The sequence below is a fragment of the Mastomys coucha genome, unplaced genomic scaffold, assembly GCF_008632895.1.
Source record: "Mastomys coucha isolate ucsf_1 unplaced genomic scaffold, UCSF_Mcou_1 pScaffold14, whole genome shotgun sequence".
Taxonomy (NCBI): Eukaryota; Metazoa; Chordata; class Mammalia; order Rodentia; family Muridae; genus Mastomys; species Mastomys coucha.
The window spans coordinates 65,952,017-65,968,424 of NW_022196896.1; the positions used below are offsets into that span (position 1 = coordinate 65,952,017).

General features: G+C 42.2%; 1 protein-coding gene and 1 long non-coding RNA gene across 8 annotated transcripts in view; one reads left to right on the forward strand and one right to left on the reverse strand.

Annotated features, from left to right (window-relative positions):
• Rev1 (REV1 DNA directed polymerase) overlaps window positions 1-12,322 on the reverse strand; it is a 74,625-nt gene extending 62,303 nt beyond the window's left edge. For 5 of the 7 annotated variants that reach the window (XM_031367268.1, XM_031367270.1, XM_031367266.1 and 2 more), the window contains exon 1: window positions 11,838-12,063. The gene's annotated coding sequence lies outside the window, so the exon portion shown is untranslated. Of the gene's footprint in view, window positions 1-11,837; window positions 12,064-12,120 lie in introns of those variants that run through there. The other 2 variants (XM_031367264.1, XM_031367265.1) reach the window with 2 other exon arrangements.
• A 3,325-nt stretch (window positions 12,323-15,647) lies between these two features.
• The window catches only part of LOC116089135, a 28,957-nt gene continuing 28,196 nt past the window's right edge, over window positions 15,648-16,408 (forward strand). Inside the window, exon 1 of the long non-coding RNA XR_004118175.1 lies at window positions 15,648-15,757. This is a non-coding gene — a long non-coding RNA (uncharacterized LOC116089135). The remainder of the gene's footprint in view (window positions 15,758-16,408) is intronic.

A 16,408-nucleotide genomic window follows, 5' to 3' on the forward strand; every position in this document is an offset into this window, starting at 1 on the left:
AGTCATGAAAATATTATGCTAAGCAAAAGTGGCCATATGTAAAACTAACAAAGATTTTTTTTTTTTTATGCAAAGCAAAAAAGCTAGTGGGAAAAAAAATACTCTACCATCTCACTCAGACTAGATGCTTCAAGTAGTTACAAGAGACTGAAAATAGGATGGCATGTTTTGGATCTGGGGGTAATAACAGGAAGCATCTTAAGTCAAGATAAAAGGAATCTTCAGATGAATGCGGTAATATCTTTTGCACACTGCATTAATGTTACTGAACTTCCATTTTAAAAAATGGTCAGGGGGGGCTGGAGAGGTGGCTCAGTGGTTAAGAGCACCAACTGCTCTTCCGAAGGTCCTGAGTTCAAATCCCAGCAACCAAATGGTGGCTCACAACCATCCTTCACGAGATCTGACGCCCTCTTCTGGACTGTCTGAAGACAGCTACAGTGTACTCATGTGTAATAATAAATAAATTTAAAAATAAAATAAAATAAAATAAAAATGGTTAGGACCAAAGAGATGGCTGCACAGCCAAGAGCATCTGCTGTTCTTTCAGAGGACTGTGGTGGGCTCCATTGACAGTACTCTCATAGTGATTCACAACTATCTTTAACTCCAGTTCTAGGAGTACCCCAATGCTCTCTTCTGGCCTCTGTGGTTACCGGGCATGAATGTGGTACAGAGACATACAAAACACCCGTACACATAAAAACTAAAAACTTAAAAAAAAAAAATCATCAAAATGTTAGGTTTTTATGTTCTAAGCATTTTACTAAAGTTTTAAATACCTTTTAAAAGGCAGAAAGAAGCATGGTGCAGGATGAGATTGTCAAATAGGAGGGTGGGGAGCACAAAGCTGGTAAGCATCAACTTTCCAAGAAATCTGTGCAATAGGGCCTATCACATTGTTCTTGAAATCAGGGGCAATGAAAGACTAAACACACAAGCAATTTACAAAGGCCATGTTCTACCTTCAGGAAATGGTTAAATAAATGAAGTACAAACCCACAGGCCTAAAAGAGTTGAGAGTGTCTGTACATTGGTACAGACAAGTACTCTTATTTTGACCATAAAGGGTTGGGGTTTTAACACCACATCAACAACCTCTATAATATACTTAAATACAAAAAATACAGCTGTTTTTTGAGACTTTGTTTTGACTCAACCATACAGACCAAACCATCAATGTTTCAGGCTATGATTCTCAAATTTCTACATTTTAAGAACAGTACAGACATTCTTCAATTTCATACCTTATGAAGCCTAGCAGATCCAACCTACATATGAACATTAGGATTTTGAATTTGAAGGTATACACACCAAGCTATTTAGTGTGAACACAAAAGCTACACACTCAAGAGAAAGGGCTCAGGAACTATGTCCATGAAAGCACAAATACTAGCTTTCATTTCTAGACTTGTTTATAGGGGTTATAAACCAAGATGGTGAACATTCTAAGAACAGTGTTATGTATAAGATACCTTTTAGAAAAAAAAAAAATGTATCTAGTACAACACCAGGATGTTCCAGGCAAGCTTTATAGTGACTACCTCCCCCACTTCTTAATTTATGGGTGTTCTTCCTCCATCTTTAGTTTCTTGTGCTTTTTTCCCCCTAGTGCAGTAAAATAATTCCTATAAGAAATGATAAACCTCTTTTTAGGTTTTTAAGTCAGGGTCTCCTAACTCCTACCCCAGCCTCCCAAGCAGCTGGGACCACAGACAAGTGCCACACTCAGCTAAGGCATTATCTTGAGCAAAAGAACTCCAAGAGCTTTATTAATAAAGGTGGCTACAAGCACTCTCTAAACCAAAACAACAAAGAGAATGGATTTGACCTTGATCATATCCTTTTCTGGAAGTGACCAATAATTATCTTTTCTTGGGAGTTTTCTGTTAGACTCCTCCCATTACTGACTAGTGTTCACGTTGTGATTAATCTTTACAACACTTCTACAGAAAAGACAGTCCAACTACTATGGCCTTCTAGGATTATAGAGAAGCTAGAATACTGATACAGCTGAACTGCTAATTTGTGATATAAAATCATATTTGTATTTTTAGAAACAGGGTCTCACTGGCCTGGAACTTGCCATGTATACCAAGCTGGCCTGAAATTCAGAGATTTACCTCCCTCTGCTTCCTGAAGGCTGCATTAAAGGTGTGTGCTATTATGCCCAGTTATACTTTTCTTTAAAATTAATGTTCCCATAGTTTCAAATAAGAAACTAACAATGATATTATCATGTGTTGCCATGGAAGACCACTTCTACTGAATCAATCTAGTTTAGTACAATTCAGTAAAAGCAGTGAGAACATTGAGATGCCCTGCAGGTAAACAAGCCAAGTCTGATAACCTAAGGGTCATGACCCCTTTGGGGTCAAACAACCCTTCCACCTGTATATCAGATATCCTATAGATCAAATATTTACATGATTTGTAACAGTAGCAAAATTACAGTTATAAAATAACAATAAAGATAATTAATTGTATGGCTGGGGTTACCACTACAGGTTTTGGGCAGGGCTAGAAATATGTATTTCTAGAAATTTCCCATATAATTCATAAACTGGTCATGGGCTGGTTTTGCTGATATTTAAAGTGTATGCAGAGGGGAAGTGAAGACCGAGACCAGCCCAGGAGCTCCGAGGAAAAGAGCATATAAGGAAAGAGCAAATGCTGCTACATGGAGCTCTGTCTGTATGAATTCCATAGGACGTATACTACAGGTGACTGTCTTTCCTGTCTGCTCTCCCATATTCCTCTCCTCCTAATCCAGATCAGATTAACAGTGTCTTTCAAACACTCTGTCATTTGCAGTTTTCGAGGAAAGTAAAGTATAAACCATAATGCAAGGTAATCAGAGATGAAAGACTTACATAAAACTAAATACTAGACCCTACATTAGAAGCACTGACAGAATCACAATCAGTGCACAGAAAAAGCAATCAAACTCAGCTTGGTGAAGAAAACTACCAAAAAAAAAAACACTTAAAAGGAGATATAAGTTGAGACCAGTAATGAAATAATGTGTGTGCTGTTAAAGGCAGAAAGGAGCACAGAAGGGGAGAAACAGCAGTGATGCCAGAAAGAGGAATAAAAAATCATGAAACTACAAAAAATACAGAGAAGCTTAAGGCAACATTCTGGAATTAACTGGGAAATAGGACCCATGGCCAGGTGGAGTAGATGAACTGACATAGCTGAGGACTGTAACAGGCCTTCAACTTAAGAAGCTTAAATCTGGGCTGGAGAGATGGCTCAGTGGTTAAGAGCACTGACTGCTGTTCTGAAGGCCCTGAGTTCAAATCCCAGCAATCACATGGTGGCTCACAACCATCGTAATGAGATCTGACACCCTCTTCTGGTGTGTCTGAAGACAGCTATAGTATACTTAGGTATAATAATAAATAAATCTTTAAAAAAAAAAAAAGAAGCTTAAATCTTACTTTATTTTAGGGAAGGAAGTACAAATGTCCATGCATAAAGAGCACAAGAATGATGGCAGAAAACTGCATCTTGTGCATTCCACTGTACAATATACTATGTAAAACTTACAAGGTAGCCGGGCAGTGGTGGCACATGCCTTTAATCCCAGCACTTGGGAGGCAGAGGCAGGTGGATTTCTGAGTTCGAGGCCAGCCTGGTCTACAGAGTGAGTTCCAGGAGAGCCAGGGCTACACAGAGAAACCCCGGCTCGAAGAAACAAAACAAAACTTACAAGGTAAATAAATGAGCATCAATGATAAGCAACTAGAAATAATTTCCTTGGAGGAACTAAAATTTAAAAATATGATCTAACTTGGTGTTGGGGAGATGGCTCCGTAGCAAAGTGATTGTCCTTCAAGCATGGCACCCTGAGTTGGGGTCTTTAGCACCTACATAAAAAAAAAGTCCAGGGGCTGGAGAGATGGCTCAGTGGTTAAGAGCACTGACTGCTCTTCCGAAGGTCCTGAGTTCAAATCCCAGCAACAACATGGTGGCTCACAACCATCTGTAATGAGATCTAATGCCCTCTTCTGGTGTGTCTGAAGACAGCTACAGTGTACTTATAATAATAAATAAATCTTTGGGCCGGAGCGAGCAGAGGTCCTGAGTTCAATTCCTAGCAACCACATGATGGCTCACAACCATCTGTACAGCTACAGTGTACTCATATATATAAAATAAATAAATAAATAAATAAATAAATAAAAAGTCCAGCATGGTGGCATGCACCTTTAATCCCTTGGAGTCTGAAGTGAATCTCTGGAGCTCACTGGGCAATGACTAACCTGGACTAGCTGAATGGATGAGCTACAGAATCAGTGAGAGTACCTATCACAGAAAACGAGTGAGCAATTGAGGACACTAAACATTGACCTCTTTATGTACACACCCATACAAACTGTACATACCCTACACACAATATGTGTGTGTGTTTCTATATGTTCCATTTTTGCAAGTCTCTTTTTTTACTAATCATTAATTCAATGTAACTACAAATGAACATAAAAAGGAGAAAATTTAAGTTGCCAAAACTTCTAGATTCTTCCTTTGTCTTCATGCTAAGACTTCTCACATATAGAAAGAAAATTGCTGCCTTTAAAGATGAGATACATTCTTCAAGATACTCAAAGTGTAATTCAGTTTAATTTAAGCTCATTTAGTACACTATGCTTTATTTGGTTGGAGCTTGTTCAGTTGAGACTGGCCCTTAAATTCACTGGGTAGCTGAAGTCATGACCATGATCCTCCTGCCTTTACCTTTCAGTTCCTGGACTACAGGTATCTACCATAATGGTTACTGCTATACCTAACAGATTCTAAGAAAGTTAATTTCAAGAGAGTTTAATAGGATCTTTAAAAGACAATTACAACATTTTCTATTGGTCATAAAGGACTTGCAGAAGAACATTAGCCTCCACTATCGCAAATTTGAACAGTGTCAGTACTGCCTCTTAAGCACTAAAATCCCAAACAGCAATCTTCACAACATTTTACAAGTCTAACAAATACATTAGTAATACTTCCATCTCAACCATAAAAATCTCACTTTTTTCAGTAAATTATCTAGATCAAACAATGTGATTCAAAGAAATTACAAATACCAAAATTTTCAGACAACTGAGTATTTTAAAAACCAGAATGTGGGGCTAGAGAGATGACTCAGTGGTTAAAAGCACTGACTGCTCTTCCAGAGACTCAGGTTCAATTACTAGCACCCACATGGCAGGTCACAACTGTCAGGAACTTTAAGATCTGACAACCTCACATACAGATATACAAGCAGGCAAAACACCAATGTATGTAAAATAAAAAATAAGGGAAGAAAATCCAGAAAGTATCTATAAACCCAACTTACAACAGAAGCTATGTAAAGATTTGACTGAAACAAGCATCAGCCTGGGTTTCAGATTCTATTGCATCAATAGAAATGTTACAATCCTCAACAGAAGCAATCCTTTCAGACTATGTGTGAGGCAGGAGATAGCTATTTCCTCCGAATTTCCTTTTGGGAAGGTCAGGAGGCCCTTGAAACTCAGGATTTACTTTACTTTACTTGGAAAATTTCATGAGGCTTTTCCCCAAGGTTGCAGAAGCAGTTAACGATCTTGGTGGAAGAGCAGTAGCCTACTAATATGCTTGTAGCAGTTATTCCTGGTTGTCAACTTGACTATATCTGGAAAAATTACAATCCAGAATTGGAAGGCTCACCTGTGGCACACACCTTTAATCTGGGCCACACCTTTTGCTGGAGACCTATATAAGGACATTAGAAGAAGGAAGGCTCTCTCTCTTTCTCCTTCGCCTGTTTGCCTTGTGGGACTGAGCAACTACTAGAACCTTGGACTTCCATCCACAGCTGCTGCTGACCATTGTTAGGAGTTGGACTACAGCCTGTAAGTCATCAACAAATTCCTTTACTATATAGAGACAACATAAGTTCTGTGACTCTAGAGAACCCTGACTAATACAATGCTTCACAGTTCAAGGCGTAGCACAATGGAAAGGAGATTCGGCACTCAAAGAACTTAGATCAAAATTTTAGCTACACAATGCAGACTGTGCCTAAAAGGTGAAAATGGTACAGTTTTAGTAATCTTAGATAAGAATGAGAGTTTAGATATTATATAACCATCGTTGTATGACTAAACCTTCAAGAAGTTCCTCTTAAACCTTGAGTGGGATCAAGAAAGACTAAGCCAGAAAGCAACATTCTGGTTCACTTTCATACTAGACTCAAGTACAATCAATCATGCATAATACTAACATCATTCACAGACATTTTTTTGTCCACTCCTCTAACATGGAAAGCCATGGGAGCAGATGCACAGATGGTAAACTTCAGTCCAAACATTAGAACCTAAGTAAAACAACAAGAGCAAAGCCTGGTTTGGTGATACAGACCTGTGCTGGTGAAATGGAAACTTCGGTTCTCCCTAGCCAGCCAGCCTAGCCTACCTGCCCAAATTCCAAGCCAGTGAAAAACCCTGTTTTATAAAAACCAGTGGATAGCACCTGAACACCAACACCCTCCAGCCTGCACACATGCAAGCTCACATACACAGAGCCACAGGACCAAACCAGCCTGTAAAAGATTTTTTATGAGCCAGTAAGATAGATAGCTTAGTGAGCAAAGGTTCTTGAGGTCAAGCCTGATGCAGTGAGTTCAATAGCTGGGATCTAAACAGTAGAAGGAAAAACCTGACTCCTACCAGATGTCCTCTCCACACATACACAAAGAAATGTAAATTTTAAAAGTGGGTTAAATCATTTGTCATTAAGCATGAGGATCCAAGTTTGATCACCTGAACCCATGTGGTAGGAGGATTACCTTCACACAAATTGTCCTCTGACCTTTATATATACACACTGACGCATATAGCCATATGCAAACAAAATAAATGAATGTTATTAAAGATAAATACATAGGTTTTTCAAATCATCTCTTCTTGGCCAAATAGAAAGCACACAATGTAGCTGTATTATGACAAAATCTAACTCCTTCCCAGTGTCAATTTTCTAAGGATACATTCCTCAGAACAATGTAACTTTAAAAGCTACAAAATCCTCCATACAACTGTTAAGACACTTAAATGTTGATGGTCTCTTTTGAGAAGCCCAGACTCCCTTCTGTCTTAGGTTTACAAAGTTTACTTACACATGGCTAACTCTCCTCTCTCATGCCTTGTGTTTCCCCTCCATCAATATCCATGTTTAAATGGGTATTAAACTCTTCATAAACCACAGTTCTAGGGGCTGGAGAGATGGCTCCATGGTTAAAAGAACTTGTGCAATCATGAGGTCCAGAGTCCAAATCCCAGATGCTGTAAACACCTCTAACTACAACTTCCAGGGATCAAGCACCCTAATTGTGAGGAACATACACTTGCAAACACATGACAACAATGAAAAACTTTGTCCTTTTAAAATGGAATTTGCAAAGGTGTTAGGACCCTTGGTCATGAATCAGGGAGAAGTAAAATCAATTCCATTTGTACCATGTGACCCAACCAAGTACTATCATCTCTACAAATCTATTTCTTTATAAGTGTGCCAACTTTATACAGTGCTTTTGAGTATTAAATGAAAAACCACTAAGCAAAAGGCCCTGGAAGATAGTCCATACATAGTAACTTACCAATTAGTATTAAATTTTGGAAAAAATGTTAAAAAGACAAGTAGTATTTCTAAGTTTCAGGCACAAGACTTATAATCCTATGACTTAAAGTTGAGACTGAGATATAAAAGAAATTACAAAAAGTCATTGCCAAGGATAGATGCTAAGTAAAAAGCTAGCATTAAGCAAATATAATTGTCATGTCCATGCAGTTAGGATGCATTAACTCAAAGTGTCTATTATTACAAAGTCATGGTTTCATTTTCATAAACTCTAAAGAAAGAAAAAACGCATTTAAAAAAAAAAAAAAGCCCAAAAGGTAGGTATGTAGAATATCACTAGGTTGTTTTGAGTGCCAACCTGAGAAACAAAATACAACATGTAGGGAAAACTCCTTGTGAAAGATGGCAGAAAATATCATGCCAGAGATAGTCAAACACCTCTTCTTCCTAAACACTACAAGAAACAGACTTCCATAAGATCTTCAATGATTTTCCCATCTGAAAACGGAAAAAAAACAGCAAGTTCTCTCACCATGATCATATTTCCAGTACAATCTCAATGCAAAACCTAGGAAAGCCACTCTGGTGGATGGCTGAAGGGAAAATTACTTAGCATCTTCTTTAGATTGAAAAATAAATCTCATATACACATTAAGACTAAAGTGAGGCCATTCTCAGCAGTTTATTTTATTCTAGATGGACAAAATATTTAAAAAGTCAAATTTTGGTAAGCAACAAAATTTCATTCAAAAAAATCAAATATAAAATGAATTCAATTTTATCTCACAACAGTAAAAAATGTCAGAAGCTGGGCAATAGTGACATACAACTTTAATCCCAAAACTCTGAAGACAGAGACAAATGCATCTCTTAAATCTGAGGCCAGCTCTAGTCTACAGGCTGGTCTAGGTCAGCAAGAGCTACAAAGAGAAACCCTGTCTCTTAAAAAAAAAAAAAAAAAAAAAAAAAAGGCAAAAGCAAAAATGATGTTGGTATATGAAACAATTATGTTTAAGGGATTTTTTTTTCTGTTGTTATTTTTGTTTTATTTAATAAGAACTGAGGAGAAGGCTCAGTAAATACTCGCTCTGCAAGCATGAGGACCTGAGTTCAGATCCTTATCCACATAACTTCTGGTGCAGTGCATGCTGCGCACTTCTTTCTAACTCCAGGAGAGACAGATCCTAGGGTCAGCCAGTGCAGCCCAAATGGCAAGTTCCAGCTTCAGTGAAAGATTGTGACTCAAAATTAAGGTAGAGAACAATTGGAAGACTTCGGACATAGACCTCTGGGCTCCACACAAAGAACAGGAAACTCAGCCCTGTGTTCTTTCACATGTACTAACTCAATTACTCGCTGTAATACTACAGACCTCATACAGCTGAATAAAATGAAGCACCAGAAGTCATTAACTGGTCCAGGGTCAGGCAATCAGTAAATGGGGACAGGCAGGATCTTGACTAAAGTTGTCAAATGTTCAAATCAACTACAGCAATTATTGTTAACAATTTTTTACTAAGAGCCTATTAGGAACCAGGCACAGTTCTAAGTACTAGGGATAAAATTACGAATAAATCTAATAAGATCTCCACCCTGTAGTTAGGAAGAGAGAGCCGACAAATCTAAAGGGAATAATTAACAAGTGAAAAGTATATCTGATCATAAATACAAAGGAGAGAAAAAAATAATTCAATGTAAAAGCAAACAAAAGAGTCAAATGACAAAAGAGGGGAAAACTTGCTTCCATGTAGGAAACTAGGAGTTCTCTCAAGTAAAGAACAGCAATAGAAGACAAGAACAACTGCCACCAGCCAGGAGAGGCATCCATATCTGCCAGGGTGGCATCCTAAGCCCAATGGAGTAAGGCTAAGGTTAAGTTGGCAGTTGCCCTGATGGAGGGAGAAGGGCTTTAGATTCAATTCTGTATGTAACCCAGAGCTTTTGGAATAGTTTAACTACAAAAAGTTCAATCCACGTTCTTTTTCAAAACCTCCTGATTGCTATGTGAGGGACAGCAAAATAAGGACACCAGTGAGGGCACTAATCCAACTATCTAAGGAAGATAATGCTAGAACTTAGACTTGCATCTCTGCATGGATTGCAAGGAGATGAGATACTAAAAGAACCTGCAACGTGTCTGAGTTTTCACACTTCTTATACTCTCAAGTTCTATTCAAAGAAAATTAAAATTTTAAAGTGTCTATTAATATCCACATTGTTTCAGTTGGCACTGTTGTTCCTAGAGAAGAAGTAAAAAAGTATTTTTGGTTGTTTGTTTTTCAATATTCTGCTCAACTTACCCTATGATTTATTTTGGTTTTTATTTCTGATGGAGTCTAACTATGCAGGCCCTAACTGGTCTGCACCTGACTATGTAGATCAGATGGCTTCAAACCACCAGACATCCCCCTGCCTCTGCCTACCTACTTCTGAGATGAACCGAACCTGGTTCATACTATGATTTACAATCCCTTACATTCTAATAAAACGCTAGAATCATACCAGCCTTCAGTATCTGTTCACTTATAGACAGCAGGCTAAGCTCTCCAGTGTCTTGTTTTCTTCTAATGGCCTTCTCCTCTCCAGCATATCTGGCCCTATTTAGTACAGAGCTACAAGAGTATGCCACAGAAAACACTTAGCTAGTACCTGTAGTTTCATAGTCTTATTAAATGCCTTTCACTTAAGAACTAGTTTATTAGTCGGCTACACAAACTGGAAAATGACCTCCCAACTATGAATAAAAAGCTTGTCCAAGGTGAATTAGCAGAGACAAAATTCAAGCCCATACCTAAATGCTTTGATCTTTCCACTTCAAAAGCCATTAAATACTGTACATTTGTTAAAAACAGGTAGATGTAGTCACTGGAATCTATTTACAATGACTGGCTGTTGAGAACACATTTTTCTTCCTTCCTATTTAGAATCTTTGTTTCCAGTGTTAAAAAAGTGAAATTACATATTTAAGCACATTAATTTTGAAAATTTGTATTTTTCTACCTGAGATGACATAGAAATTAATGTTAAAAGTGAATTCCCACCCTTTAAAAAAATGAAACAAATACACATTATTTACCATAAAAAGCAGTAAAGTTTCATGATAAGATACACGATTTAGGGCACACTGACCTCAAAAGACCTACGAGACACAAACAAGAAGACAGAGAAATTCAAGAAAAATGGCAAGTAACTAGGCTAGGCAATGAACGTGTGCACTCTTGCAGACTGGATTACTGGATGGTAAGCTTCCAAGTGTCCAGCACAGGTAGCGAAGGGCATTCTAGCAGTATTTGCCTGGGCAAAGCCCGGTGTCAATGTGGAAAAACAGACTTATGGAGGTAACGTTAAGCTGAGCTAATGTGCACTCTATAGGAACAAGATTATAGTATTATTATTCTACCTACAGGAAGAACAGGGACTAGAGAAGCCAGAGACCAAGCAGATAATTTAAGAGTTGTTACATAGTCCTTAATAGTTACAGATCCTTTTTATGAGGTCTCTGTTTTTATCTACTTACCATTTCTACTTTATACCCGGCCCAAGAAAAACACAGTGAAATCCTAGGCATGTATCACCTGTAGTGTTTTTTAAACAATTAAGGAACGATACTACAGGAAGGTCGGGGCTTCACAAACCCGGGACAGGAAGTCTCCAAACAGACAAGTGCCCCCTCGGTCTACGCCGACTGTTATTTTAACAGCACACCCAAGTGTGAACTGAGCACCTGTACAGACACTTGGGGACAGGTGTCCTGCACATGAAGGGGACAGAGAAGTGACAAGGGAAAAAGAACACTGCCTCCGGGATGCTTGAGAACGAGGCAGAGGGAGAAGCCGGTGCACCGGGGACGAACGCAGAACAGCGGGCGCGGGCCCCGGGTGCCACTGCCACGTTCTGCCAACGCCGATGGAGCGGACGCTCGAACGAACGCGCAAGGGAATGAATGGCTGGCCAAGCGCCGGCGCAGGAGGGAACCGGTGACTTGCGGACGCCGGTGGCGGGACGCCGAGGCAGGGCCGCGGGCGCCCGGGTCCGCGCGCGACGGAGCGCGGGGTGGAGGCGGGGGATCGGGAGGTCACGCGTTACATAACCCGGCGGCCCGAGGCGCAGGGGCGGCGCGGCGGGCAGGAGGCCTCGCGGCAGCACCGCGGGCTCCGGGCCTCGGCCCCGGCGCCTCGGGCCGCGCGGGCGGCGGCGGCGGCGCCCCTCCCCCACCCGCCGGCCCGGGGGTCGCTCACCTTCCGCGCCGCCCCAGGCCACCATGCCCGGGCCCAGCCGCTTCCTCAGGCTTCGCGGGCGCCGCCGTCGTTCAGGGTCCTCCGGGCGGCTGAGGGAGACGCCGGGGAAGGCAACCGGTCAGGCGGCCGCCGAGCCGCACCGCGCCGCGCCGCGGCCCACGCTCCCTCAGTCGCGGCGGCGGCGGCTCCGCCCCTCCCCCGCTGCCCCCTCCGGCGCGCGCCCGGCTACCCCCCCACTCCCGTCCCCGCCGCGGCCCGCTGGCCCGGCCCCGCTCGCACTCACCGGGCGCGGCGCACGCGCGCTGCTCGCGCCCGGCCCGAGGCGACCCCGGCCCCGCCCTCCTCTCGCGCCGGCGCCCGCGGGGAGCGGGGAGGGGAGGGGTGCGCAGCGCCTCGGCGGCACGTGACCGTGCGGCGGGCTGGGCGGGGGCGGCGCGGGACCCGCCGCACATCACCACGCCGCCTCCCGCCGGAGCCGGCTGGCTCACCGTGCTGCAGCGACGCGCAGCCGCGCCCCGCCCCGCCCCGCCCCGCCCGGACTCCCTAGCCGCCGCGGAGGGCGCGGGTGCCGGGACTAACCGGGTCGACGACCGCGCAGGGTCTGTGGAGCTGCTGCACCGCGCTCCGACCGATGTGCAGCGCCATCTAGCGGCAGCCAGGACGCTCACGGATTAGCACATGCTCCGTCGGCCAGCAGAGAACCGCGGCCCACACGGTTCTGCGGGAATGCGGGGTCGCTTGCTGGCAGCAAGCTCCTCCACTGTGCCCAGATACGACAGCCCACACAATCTTACCACTGCCCGTTCTGTGTTCCACCTGCGGCTGCCGCCTTTCCCACATGCAACACACAGACCTGAGTGAAGAAAATTGCTTTCCCTTGTGATGGCTTAAAAAACAAAAACAAAAAACAAAACAAAACAAAAAAAAACCCAGCAGCTACACACATTTATTCGCGGGTACACCTTCTATGAAAAAACAGTGGTCTCATAAGGCTCACTTCCCCCGCCTCTGTGGTGTCTGTTCAATGGGAGACTGTATGGTTATTGTGATAGTCTTTATTGTTGGAATGCTCAAACATTAAGCCAATCAAACTCCTCGCCTTACACTTTGGTTCCTTCTCCACCTTAAGACGTTTGAAAGGAGTTTTCAGGCACTTAGAAAACAGTAGTACCCTTTTTTAAACTGACTTTGCAAACCTGAGGTTCCTTTCCCAGAAAGACAGGAGATAACCAAAATCTCTCTCTGTCTCTCTCTATATATATACATTTGTATGTATATATCCATATGAAATATATATGTCTGTCTCAATTTTAACCTCTCCCCCTCTGCTCTGCTTGCTCGCTCTCCTTTATGAATTCAACTTCAGTATTCCCCACCCCTAGAAAGTTGCTTGTTTCTCTGGACCCACAATTGAAGAGATAGATACAGTGTCATTTCAAGAGTTTCACAATGAGAGGCAACACCACCAGGTTGTGTACGGCAATGCCACAGGGGAAGAAATGAGGCTTGTGAGGAATTTTTAAAAACTGTCTCTACACAGCAGTTATTTCCAGTAAGCAAAACACCAAAACTGAGACTAAAAAATAACTTGTGAACTCTTTTGCTATTCTTTCATAATCAAAGATCACTTTTTATGTATTTTTCTCAAGCAAATAAACTGTCCCGTCCTAGTTTGCTTCCTTTTGCTGCGACAAACATTATTACCAAAAACAACTTAAGGAGGAAAGGGTCTATTTCACCTTACAATTTACAACCCACCAGGCAGGGAAATCAGGACGGAACCTGGATACAGAAACTGAAGCACAGACCACTCAGGAACCCTGCTCACTGGGTAGCTTCTTAAGGCTTGCTCCCTATTTCTGATACAACTAAGGCCGCTTCCCCAGGGTGGCACCGCCCACAGTGGGCTGGACCATCCCACATTAGTCATCAATCAAGATAATGTCCCACAGACTTGTCCACAGGCCAACTGAGGCTTTTTCTCAGTTGCCGTTCCCTCTTCCCAGATGACCCTAGCTTGTGTCCAGTTGAAAGGAAGTAACCAGCACAGGTCTTGGCAGTAACAGTATGAGAGGCACCAGTGTGCAGCAGCATCTAAGGAAAGAACATGTCTTTCTCTGTAAAAGAAAACAGAACTGAGAGGTGAGCAGAAATAAACTGTAGATAAACTCTAGATTCCGTGTTACGAACAAGTTTGCCCAAGGTTTATTTTTATCTACTTCAGAAAGTTCTTATTTCAACTTTATTATCAACATTCACTTGCCCATCTATTTATTCAAAGACCATGTTTTTCCTTATCGAAGGTGAGCTAGGCTTTGGAGACAGCACCTAAGATGGCCCATCTGGACCCCACACTTGGGAATCCTTGGGGGAGCTATACCTTTTCACTCCTTTCCTAAGCTTCATTAAAATTGATTTAAAAAAAAAAACGAAATTTAATCATTACTGACACCTTAAGAGGCCCATAAAAATGCAGTCCAATGATTTTAGGGTCATATAGATAAAAGGACATGACTTCTGCTACACATTCACTTGGCTTCTGGCAGTAAATTCCTTGGAAAGTCCACCTCTCATGTATGGAAAAAAATCACTATATACGTGTGTATATATGTGTGTATACACACACATGTATATAAGAAGTTTGTTCTGGAGCCCCTGAGAGTTGTCTGCTCACAGTGACTCACTGTCCAGGTTGTCACAAAGCATTCCATCTATTATGATGCTGACAGTTGAAATAATAAGAGGGCATGGTTCAAGCCTACATGAACAGAGGATGTTGGAAGCAGAGTTGGTTTGCCAGGACTTAAGGCTCTCAAACACACACAGGTTCGTATTTAACCAACACAGTTCACAACATTCATTGTGACCGAACAAGTAGTCATATGTGCACTCTGTATGCCAGTGGGCAAACATTGATTTCTGGTCTTCGAAAAGCTTTTAGTGTAGTGAGAGAGGCAACAGCTACAGGATAGGCTCCGGGCTACCATCTGAGGGCAATCTTGGGGGAACAGCGGGAACCTGTCAGTTAAGTTACAGTACATACTTGAGAGGTTAGTTCTGTTAGGGAAACACCGGAGCCTCACGTGCATGGGCAGAAAATGGAGGTCAGGGAACATTCTAGGAACCATGACGCATGAAGCAGAAAGTGGCATAGGCTGTAGGGACCAGTGTATCCCTACAAAGGAAGCTAGGGTGGCAAACAAAGGAAGAGAATGAAGGAAGGGTCCTGTGAAGTACGGTGATCTGTCACTCTGCAGCCGCGAGAGGCAGTGAGGTCTTGTCATAGTCCAGGTGAGCCAGGACATGGACTTTGCCAAGCACTATAATGAAAGGAGAAAGAGACAAGGATGTTGGGGCAGAGGCAGCAAAGTTATATTGACTCAACATGGAACCTAAGCTGAGGAAGAAAAGGGACTTGCCTGAGGTGGTGGGATTAATCAAATGATAATTCTGGTGGATGTTAAGAACCCTTTCAAAGGATTTTTTGAGTTAGGCACATACTCTAGCATATGTTGGGGTTACTTTTCTTCACTTTGTGTGAAGGTGTGTTTTTGTATATTCAGTTAATTCTGTAAGGGCAGAGAGTTAAATGCTGGCAGAATATTGCTATTGTCATTTCTGTGGCTTATCACCGTCCTTATATTTGTGAATATATAAATTCCACACCGGTTTTGATACTTGAAGGTCAGACAATCCCCTATGCCTAGAGGAAATCTAGAATTGTTATCTCAATTGCTATCTCAGAGGTTATCTCAATGCTGATTGGTTGTAATAAAGAGCTGACAGCCAATAGCTGGGCAGAAAGTAGGGGGCGGAACTTCCGGGCAGAGAGATCGATGCAGGGGAAGAAAGCAGAAGTTTGAGCTTTGGGAAGCAGACCTGGAAGGGAACAGACTTCGATGCAGCTAGTCACGTGGCAGGTCGGTCGTAGGCTTGATAGTCGGGTTAAGTTAGATAAGCTATCTGGACTAGTTAGCCCAAGCAAACTGCCTAGAAGGCTTCATGCCATTATTTATAGTGCAGATGGGTATGAGAAAGTCAGACTATAGATACAGGATGGAGACGAAGTCATTGTAAAGAGGTTCAAATATATGAAGAGTCAGAGCAGAGAAGGTTTGTCTCTGTACATACTGAAATTATCAGGAGTCGGGGCTGAGGGGAAGGCTCCTATAGGGGGTTAAGAACCTGCTACACAAATGAGGAACTGAGCTCAAATCTCTAGCACCCACATAAATTCATGGCCGGGGTGGGGACTTGCCTGTAATCCTTGCACTCAGGAAGTAGAGACAGGATTTCCAGAGAGGCTGAATAGTTAAATGGCCAAAAAGGTGAACTCCAGGACTGGAGACAGTGACTCAGAGAATCATTGATGACATCAAATGAGAAGACTGAATATCATCCAATGTACTTAATTCTAAATTCAGTGACTATTACCCTGCTAATGGGGGTTCTCAAACTCCCTCTGTTCCTAGCAATAATGGCTCAATACATTTTTTTCATATCATCCATAAGCCAAAATAAATATCTAACTCTGTTATTACAAATAAATAAGGCCACATAACTTTAAGTAT